This window comes from Palaemon carinicauda, chromosome 25, assembly GCF_036898095.1.
Source record: "Palaemon carinicauda isolate YSFRI2023 chromosome 25, ASM3689809v2, whole genome shotgun sequence".
Classification (NCBI taxonomy): Eukaryota; Metazoa; Arthropoda; class Malacostraca; order Decapoda; family Palaemonidae; genus Palaemon; species Palaemon carinicauda.
Genome location: NC_090749.1, coordinates 13,928,668 through 13,938,667, shown reverse-complemented (window position 1 = coordinate 13,938,667; position 10,000 = coordinate 13,928,668). Strand labels below are relative to the sequence as shown.

Here is a 10,000-nt window from a genome sequence, read left to right as displayed (position 1 = left end):
ATATCCTTGTTTCATATTTTACTAGACAATTTTTTGAAAATACCTTCGTTCATAAGTGATTAAAAAAAATCACAGAAATCTTTTCATATTTTCTATAATAACATATTTTTTTTCAGTAAACTTTGGTTAAATTGATTTTATATAACTAAATTTTAAAGTCCAAATGATAGTTATATGTTAGCCTAGGTAATCATTCTAGCACGAGATTTAAATTACTCCATTGAATTACGTTTATTTTCTATATAATTTATCAGTATATTGATGTATTAAGCCTTTATTATAAATTAAAATGTATAAAGTAACTATTTGATAGAATAGTATTCATAAAACAAAATATACATTGCCTTCTTCTTATGGGGTAAATTAGATGGTTCTTGCAATCATAGATTACACAAAGTAGTGAGCTGAGCATTAAGAGTACATACTCTGGAATGCTAATATGATTAACATCTCCGTCGGTTTACCCAATACGCGAGAGAATTGAGCAATCACGGTTAGTATGGTTGTTTGTCAACCCTTCAGTTAAGAGGGTTTTCAATAATATTATATTATGTTAGCTGTAAGTAAAATATTATCTTCAATTCTATGCAACTTGATCAGCCTCTTTTTAAAATTCTGATTTCTTTTTCTTTAACTATAATATGTAAATTTTTTACTGAATCTTCCAGATGGTTTAAAATATTTTATTCAAATTTATTAAAAAATAATTATAACCACCCAAAAAAAAAAAAAAATATATTAAAACATTAAATAGCCCAAAATATTAAAAAAGACATCATTATGATGATAAAATATCTTTCCGTCTGATCAAACTCGTCAGGAATTTGCGTAATATTAACCGTTCACTGAGATTGGAGGAAGCCTTTCCTGCTCCATCAGTATTTTAATAAGTAAAGAAATACAAACGTGAAAACTTTACTTTCGTTAACTATAATGAAGATTAATTTATGCAATTTTCTATAGAATTTTAGAGAAAATAGAAGAACTGGCAACACAGTTTTCTTTCGTTTCTGTCTTGGCTTTCGAGGGAGACTAAAGGAAATCTAATTCTATATCATCCCTTTATCTAAGTTTATATGTTAATAAATGTTGCATTTTTAATCCTTCTTATTCTATAATGACCTTTGATCTATTTCTAATTATGTTTAAGGGGATACAGGAAGATCTGCTCTTCTATTCTGCTGTAAGATTTCATAAAAAAGTTATATATATGAAAACTATATTGGATTTAGAGGGAGAAAGAAAAGATAGCAAATTGTGAAAAACTATAGTAATAATAGATTATTTTCTTCCTCGTTTACTGTGGCAATTCTGTTAGATTGAGAGAGAGAGAGAGAGTAGAGAGAGAGAGAGAGAGAGAGAGAGAGAGAGAATTATGGACAACAAATGTTTTTTTTCGCTATTTTTGTTTTTTCCGTAGGTTATGTATGATTCTTATATAAGTACCAACAGTATTCTTGCAGCTCCAGGTAAAACCAATTCCAAAGAAAATCCTACGGATTGGCATGAAAAATTAAATACATACAAAAGAGTTAAGTGGGCATTCGTTGGTTGTTACAGTTAATAATTCTAGGCGTAATCACATCTATAAATAAGTACAGAAACGTAAGCAATTACAAGCCTAGATTATTGAAGTAAGTAAATTACCGAGTTACTTAAACATAAATCAGTCAGTTTGAACATCCAATGTTGCATAACTGTTTGGAACAGAAAGCAATACAGCAACTCCTTTTACTAATCATTGGTATTTTGCATAGCTAAAATGCACACACCAGAGCTCAAGAACACCTTCAGGGTAGGAACTTTCTGGCTAATAATGCTTAGTTATAGATTTGCCTTTCTTCGTTAGAGGATGCCACAAATATTGCTCCCTAGCACATCTCTTGTCTGTCAAATTAGGGACTTAATCATTCTCCAAAATGGCCAGTTTGCTAGTTTTATGGATGGCATGACCAAATGCTCAGTAGTATCCTCTTCCTCCCTATACAAAACACAAAGGGTATCCTTATCATTTTTTCTTTCTATAATTTTCTTTAATTCTCGCACATTTTACTTTGTTTTCATATTATATTACTGTCGCATTAGTGTCAAGTTCACCTATGCAGTATCTTCTGCCATTACTACTCAAAAACCTCAGTTTGGTCATCACTGCTTTTCTTGCTTCTATTTTTCTTTCAATTTCATTTGCCTCTTGAACTTGTGGTTCCTTGTTGTTTGAGCCCAACTTTATTCTTAGAAAATTACAAATTTCACAATAAATGTCACTGAAATGTCTCATAAACAAACAATCGTTAGTTCATTTACATTTGGGGGTCAAGGGGTAGCCAGATATGCCACATGTACTGAAATCGGTGAGACAATCCCGTAATTATAGTTATTCTTTTAATTTTAAATTACCCCTTCTATGAAACCATATGCTAATTAATATGATTCAGGGTACGACATGTATTGCTAGTAAGGACTAATAGAAAAACAAGAGCGTTACATTACGAACGGCATAAGCAGACCCTGCCTCCAGTAAATCATAACGAGTTTCACTTTACCACCAATAGATGGTGTCAGAGGCATCCTAGCCCAACTAATGCAGCAAAATTATTTGAGGACCCACGTGTGTCAAAAAAGAGCGGTAGGAAGGTAGAGGATAGAGAATTGGTCATTTGTAAACTATTCAACCATCGCTTCCTTATTATACCTGGATATTTTTATCAGGAAATTGATTGAATTTTTCAGATGTTATCGGAAGCAACATAAGGTTACTTTTAAAAGTGGTTTACAGTTTCTTTCTTAATCAGAACATATAGATAATGAGGTATAACCCTGTACAACTGACCCAGGTAACAATCATCAGCATAGTTAAGGTTGGTGGGATGAGCTTTGGACAGCGCTGCCAAATTCACTTTCCTTGGATGGAGATCAGCATTATTCATTATAAATTAAAGCCATTTAATGAGTGCTAGAGTTATAGGCCACAAAGATGCTTGGCTGTAATGTCATTTAATGATCTTGTCATCAGTGTAATCAACAGAGACAATTCAAGTAACGGAAAAAGAAAATTGTCATTATACTTCTGTATCCATCTTCGGCAACGTCTGACTCTGTTGCCTCATCTACCTTGTTGCCAATTTGTGTTTGTTGATAAGGGCGTTCCAGAGTGGAATTCTCACAGAAAGTGACCCTTATCTTGTTTATTTCCTTTGTAAATATATACATGTCAGTAAGGCTGTTCCTTGGTTCAATAAAGGTTAAATAAAAGCCTTAAGTAACTTTCGCAAGAATACTATTTTTTTTATTCATCAAGCACCACGTGAGTGTTCCAATGGTGCAACATTAATAACAACATTTCTTTATACACTTCTCTCTCTCTCTCTCTCTCTCTCTCTCTCTCTCTCTCTCTCTTGTCTGTGAAGTTGCACCAAAGGAAGGGACCAGATCAATCAATAAATGTTCCCACAACACTAACATGGGATTTCATTAATATTTAGCAATGGACTCACAAAAGAATTTCTTTGTAACGGAAAAAGAGAAAGTGGACAGAAAGTGAAGGTAAAACGTAGAAGAAATGGGAGATTAATAACGATAACCAAAGACAGACAGACAGACAGTGGGGAAAAGGAGCCGTCCTAATTCGTGGTTTTCACGATGTCCCTCTGTTTTTATCAGCGACACATCCAACCTCACCTTATTACACCACACAATTCGAATCATGTGATTCACTTCAGCCTATTTGCTAACTCCAATGAATCTGAATAATAAATGTGATTATCAATTGTATATACAAGTTAAAAGGGCATCTTGTACGTTTCAAGTAATTGAATGAATTAAAGAAAAATCTTATTTAGACGAGAGATGTTGTAATTAATTTGTTTTTATTCCCAGAGACTTCTTATTGAACCGAAGAATGTTTGGTCAAATGGATCAAATTCTGCTCCAATCGGAGCTTGAGGATGGAAGTATAGATGAAGTATGAGCATTTAGTAACACCCGGTGAACAAGATGTTGCAAATAATGCTTCTATAAATAATAAGTTATCTCAAGAACTTGGAATCGGTGCAAATTGTGTTAAGGACTAACAATAATACTTTAATGTTTTCTTATTAAAGATGGGAAAGTTATGATTGTTCGTTTTTAACTCCAATTCATTTGTATGATCTAAATTCCTCTATTCGTATCACACGATTACCTATTCATAGAAAAAAAAATATGGATAAGAATAAGAGCTCGTACCAAAAAAAAAAAAAATCTCCCTCTTCCCAGGACCTGCGAATCTTTTTGAGATGTCATATAATCCCAAATCTTTCTTTCCGTTTTTCAAAACCTTTGAAATATGGGTAAAGAACCAATCGACATTTCACATCTCTTTTCCCTTTGAAGCCAATAACTTTTAACCATACGTTACCCTTCTCCCAATAATTATCCAATTCGTTATTGCCTGGTATTCCTATCTTTCTCTCTCTCTCTCTCCTCTCTCTCTCTCTCTCTCTCTCTCTCGGGATGAAATATTGCGTTATTAGATCTGGATCCTTTATTTGGTTTCTTTCCTGAAGTGGTATATTGCCCAGAGGAAAGAGAGGATATGAAAAGCCCGGAGGAAGGAGTAAATGTAAAAGAAAGAGGAAGAAATTGGGAGCAATGATACTGGAATTGGCTGTGGATTCATTCCCCTTCATGCTTCCGCTGCACAACTCTGCTTCTTTTTACGTGCAAGGAATTTTAATTTAAAAGTTACGCATTTCTGTTTCTCAGCAAAATACTGTTGTAGCAGAGCGGGGTTTCTATCCTCGGACCTCAGGGTTATGGGCCCAGCAGGCTTCACTGCGCCACTCTGCTTCTGGTTATAGTCAGAGCATTTTTACTTGAAAGTGACGTGTTTCTATTTCTCAGTAAAATACTGTTATAGCAGAGCGTGGTTTCGATCCACGGACCTCTGGGTTATGGCCCAGCACGCTTCCACTACGCCACTCTGCTTCTAGTTATAGTCAGGGCATTTTTACTTGGAAGTGACATCTTTTTATTTCTCAGTAAAATACAGTTGTAGCAGAGCGTGGTTTCGATCCACGGACCTCTGGGTTATGGGCCCAGCACGCTTTCACTATGCCAATCTGCTTCTGGTTATAGTCAGGGCATTTTTACTTGGAAGTGACATCTTTTTATTTCTCAGTAAAATACAGTTGTAGCAGAGCGTGGTTTCGATCAACGGACCTCTGGGTTATGGGCCCAGCACGCTTCCACTATGCCACTCTTCTTCTGGTTATCTTCAGGGCATTTTTACTTGAAAGTGACGTCTTTTTATTTGTCAGAAAAATACTGTTATATCAGAGCGTGGTTTCAATCCACGGACCTCTGGGTTATGGGCCCAAAACGCTTCCACTGCGCCACTCTGCTTCTGGTTATCTTCAGGGCAGTTTTACTTGAAAGTGACATCTTTTTATTTCTCAGTAAAATACTGTTCCAGCACAGCGTGGTTTCGATCCACGGACCTCGGGGTTATGGGCCCAGCACGCTTCCCACTATTCCACTCTTTCTTCTGGTTATATTAAGGGCATTTTTACTGGAAAGTGACGTCTTTTTATTTCTCAGAAAAATACTGTTATAGCAGAGCGTGGTTTCGATCCACGGACCTCTGGGTTACGGGCCCAGGACGCTTCCACTGCGCCACTCTGCTTCTGGTTATCTTCAGGGCATTTTACTTGAAAGTGACGTCTTTTTATTTCTCAGTAAAATACTGTTGTAGCAGAGCATGGTTTCGATCCACGGACCTCTGGGTTATGGGCCCAGCACGCTTCCACTATTCCACTCTTCTTCTGGTTATATTAAGGGCATTTTTACTTGAAAGTGACGTCTTTTTATTTCTCAGAAAAATACTGTTATAGCAGAGCGTGGTTTCGATCCACGGACCTCTGGGTTATGGGCCCAGCACGCTTCCACTATTCCACTCTCTCTTCTGGTTATATTAAGGGCATTTTTACTTGAAAGTGACGTCTTTTTATTTCTCAGAAAAATACTGTTATAGCAGAGCGTGGTTTCGATCCACGGACCTCTGGGTTATGGGCCCAGCACGGCTTCCACTGCGCCACTCTGCTTCTGGTTATATTCAGGGCATTTTTACTTGAAAGTGACGTCTTTTTATTTCTCAGAAAAAATTCTGTTATAGCAGAGCGTGGTTTCGATCCACGACCTCTGGGTTATGGGCCCAGAATGCTTCCACTATTCCACTCTTCTTCTGGTTATATTAAGGGCATTTTTACTTGAAAGTGACGTCTTTTTATTTCTCAGAAAAATACTGTTATAGCAGAGCGTGGTTTCGATCCACGGACCTCTGGGTTATGGGCCCAGCACGCTTCCACTATTCCACTCTTCTTCTGGTTATATTAAGGCATTTTTACTTGAAAGTGACGTCTTTTTATTTCTCAGAAAAATACTGTTATAGCAGAGCGTGGTTTCGATCCACGGACCTCTGGGTTATGGGCCCAGCACGCTTCCACTGCGCCACTCTGCTTTTGGTTATCTTCAGGGAATTTTTACTTGAAAGTGACGTGTTTTCTATTTCTCAGTAAAATACTGTTGTAGCAGAGCGTGGTTTCGATCCACGGACCTCTGGGTTATGGGCCCAGCACGCTTCCACTATTCCACTCTTCTTCTGGTTATATTAAGGGCATTTTTACTGGAAAGTGACGTCTTTTTATTTCTCAGAAAAATACTGTTATAGCAGAGCGTGGTTTCGATCCACAGACCTCCGGGTTATGGGCCCAGCACGCTTCCACTATTCCACTCTTCTTCTGGTTATATTAAGGGCATTTTTACTTGAAAGTGACGTCTTTTTATTTCTCAGAAAAATACTGTTATAGCAGAGCGTGATTTCGATCCACGGACCTCTGGTTATGGGCCCAGCACGCTTCCACTGCGCCACTCTGCTTCTGGTTATATTCAGGGCATTTTTACTTGAAAGTGACGTCTTTTTATTTCTCAGAAAAATACTGTTATAGCAGAGCGTGGTTTCGATCCACGGACCTCTGGGTTATGGGCCCAGCACGCTTCCACTGCGCCACTCTGCTTCTGGTTATCTTCAGGGAATTTTTACTTGAAAGTGACGTCTTTTTATTTCTCAGTAAATACTGTTGTAGCAGAGCGTGTTTCGATCCACGGACCCTCTGGGTTATGGGCCCAGCACGCTTCCACTACGCCACTCTGCTTGTGGTTATCTTCAGGGCATTTTTACTTGAAAGTGACGTCTTTTTATTTCTCAGTAAAATACTGTTGTAGCAGAGCATGGTTTCGATCCACGGACCTCTGGGTTATGGGCCCAGCACGCTTCCACTATTCTACTCTTCTTCTGGTTATATTAAGGGAATTTTTACTTGAAAGTGACATCTTTTTATTTCTCAGAAAAATACTGTTATAGCAGAGCGTGTTCCGATCCACGGACCTCTGGGTTATGTGCCCAGCACGCTTTCACTATGCCAATCTGCTTCTGGTTATATTCAGAGCCTTTTTACTTGAAAGTGACATCTTTTTATTTCTCAGTAAAATACTGTTGTAGCAGAGCATGGTTTCGATCCACGGACCTCTGGGTTATGGGCCCAGCACGCTTCCACTATTCTACTCTTCTTCTGGTTATATTAAGGGAATTTTTACTTGAAAGTGACATCTTTTTATTTCTCAGTAAAATACTGTTGTAGCAGAGCGTGGTTTCGATCCACGGACCTCTGGGTTATGGGCCCAGCACGCTTCCCCACTGCGCCACTCTGCTTCTGGTTATCTTCAAGGCATTTTTACCTGGAAGTGACGTCTTTCTATTTCTCAGTAAACTTACTGTTGTAGCAGAGCGTAGTGTCGATCCACGGACCTTTGGGTCATGGGCCCAGCACGCTTCTACTTACCAGTCTACTTATTTCAATGTATATGGCATTTTAATTTCGAAACTGATAATAGATAATGTAGCGTGATTTTCCCCCAAGAGGTACATATACATATACAGTATACTCATTTCCTTACATCATTGGACTATTTTTCCTTGTTTGAGGCCCTTTAACTTATAGCATCTAGTTTTTACAACTAGTGTTGAAGCGTAGCTAATAATAATAATAATAATAATAATAATTAATAATAATAATAATAATAATAATTATTATTATTATTATTATTATTATTATTATTATTATTATTATTATTAACTCACGCAATAGGGAAAAGCGAGCGGCAGGATTAAAACGTGTTTTTCCTGCAGACATTTCGTAGGCAAACATTCTCTGATGTCATAGCTTCAGGATCTTCTTTTCTTGTTCTGATGTGATTGCAAGTAAGGTGGTCATACTTTTATTACCTTTATCATTGCTGTTCCCTAAACACCTGAGTGGAAGAGAAATGGCAATGGAAAGACTCATTCCTCTTCATTCCGGTCAACTTGTTCCTTATTTATGCAGAAGTAAGGAAAAGATGTTCGACTTATAATAAATGTGTCTTTCCACAGGAGAGAGAGAGAGAGAGAGAGAGAGAGAGAGAGAGAGAGAGAGAGAATGAATTTCATATTAATAACAGATAAGGACTTAGATTTAATTGATAGTCTATTTCCTTAGTTTTCTGATTTTCTATTTCTATTTTGAGACAGTTTTGTTCCTCCGTTTTATGTGAATTTTACCTCTACATCGTCTGGATAGACCTTCCACATGCAAATACATTTAGAATTACAACTGAACGTTGAATGTTAACTATAACTCAGAATAAAATTGTTGTCCAACAAACGTAATTACGAAAACTGAGGTTTGGAAGAAAGCAGCTGAAGAGAACCATTGCTTAAAAGTAACGTTTACATTTCCCTCAAAAAAGTTTGGCTTCCTGAAAAAAATGAAAAAAGGGAGAAGAGTAAAAATGGTATTGGAAATATATATAACTTTTCATATATCTTAGATTATTAATTTCGAAACTAATAAAAGATAATGTAGCGTGATTTTTTCCCCAAGAGGTACACTTACATATACAGTATACTCATTTTCTTACATCATTGGACTATTTTTCCTTGTTGGAGCCCCTCGAACTTATAGCATCCAGCTTCACTAAAAGGCTTCGAACTCTTTTATTGGAATTAGAAAAAAGTCGTTTATTGAATCTTTGTTGTATCCAGTATCATAGGAATTGTTGTTTTCCACCTTATAGAATTGTGTAAATCAACCCTTGAAGAAAAAAGCACCTTTTATTCAGCCTTCCAACGTGGATGGTCGGCTCAAGAAGATGAATGAAGAAGGAGTCGTTGCCTCTTCACATATTATCTCCGCTGAATGATGTGGTGGGGGGAGGGGGCCGTCAATGTAATTTTTTAATAAGTCGAATCTATTTCCCAACACTTGGTTGAGAACCAGATGACAAACGGCAAACAGACGAATTGCTGCAGAGAATCCCGGACTATTCCTCTCCTCAGAAGTCGGGGGAGATTTCTAGAAAATAATTTCTTTGCATAAAAATCAAATGAAAAAGGCTGAAATAAGGCTTCATTCTTAGAACAATTGAGAGATTTTTTTTTTTTCTATAGGGAAATGGAGAAACGTAAAGTAATTCTTGGATGAGATGAAGAAACAAGAGAGAGAGAGAGAGAGAGAGAGAGAGAGAGAGAGAGAGAGAGAGAATAAACATAAATATCTTCCAAGGAGAGAGAATAATTAAGCACAATTATCTTCCATGAAAAACTGGCAAAACTTTCCAGGAATAAGATTATTTCCTTTTATAGATCACGCGAAATTCACCCTGGTTTGTTTAATTCTCCCAAAAATGACTCAATTCATCACCAAGTATTCATAGCATCAAAGGCAGATCAAATGCAATAATTGAACTCACTCACTCTCTCTCTCTCTCTCTCTCTCTCTCTCTCTCTCTCTCTCTCTCTCTCTCTTATATATATATATATATATATATATATATATATATTTATCCAGAAATGAGGACTTTTTATTTGAAGTAAGTCCTGGAAACACACGAGAGTTGAAGGGAAATTGAAGAAATTGTTAAACCC

The 10,000-nt window shown here is 36.9% G+C and overlaps 1 non-coding gene across 1 annotated transcript; it reads right to left on the bottom strand.

Annotated features, from left to right (window-relative positions):
- Positions 1–5,590: 5,590 nt before the first annotated feature.
- On the bottom strand, positions 5,591–5,662 carry TRNAT-CGU (transfer RNA threonine (anticodon CGU)). Its single transcript has one exon. It is a non-coding gene; the product is annotated as a tRNA-Thr (tRNA).
- Positions 5,663–10,000: the final 4,338 nt, after the last annotated feature.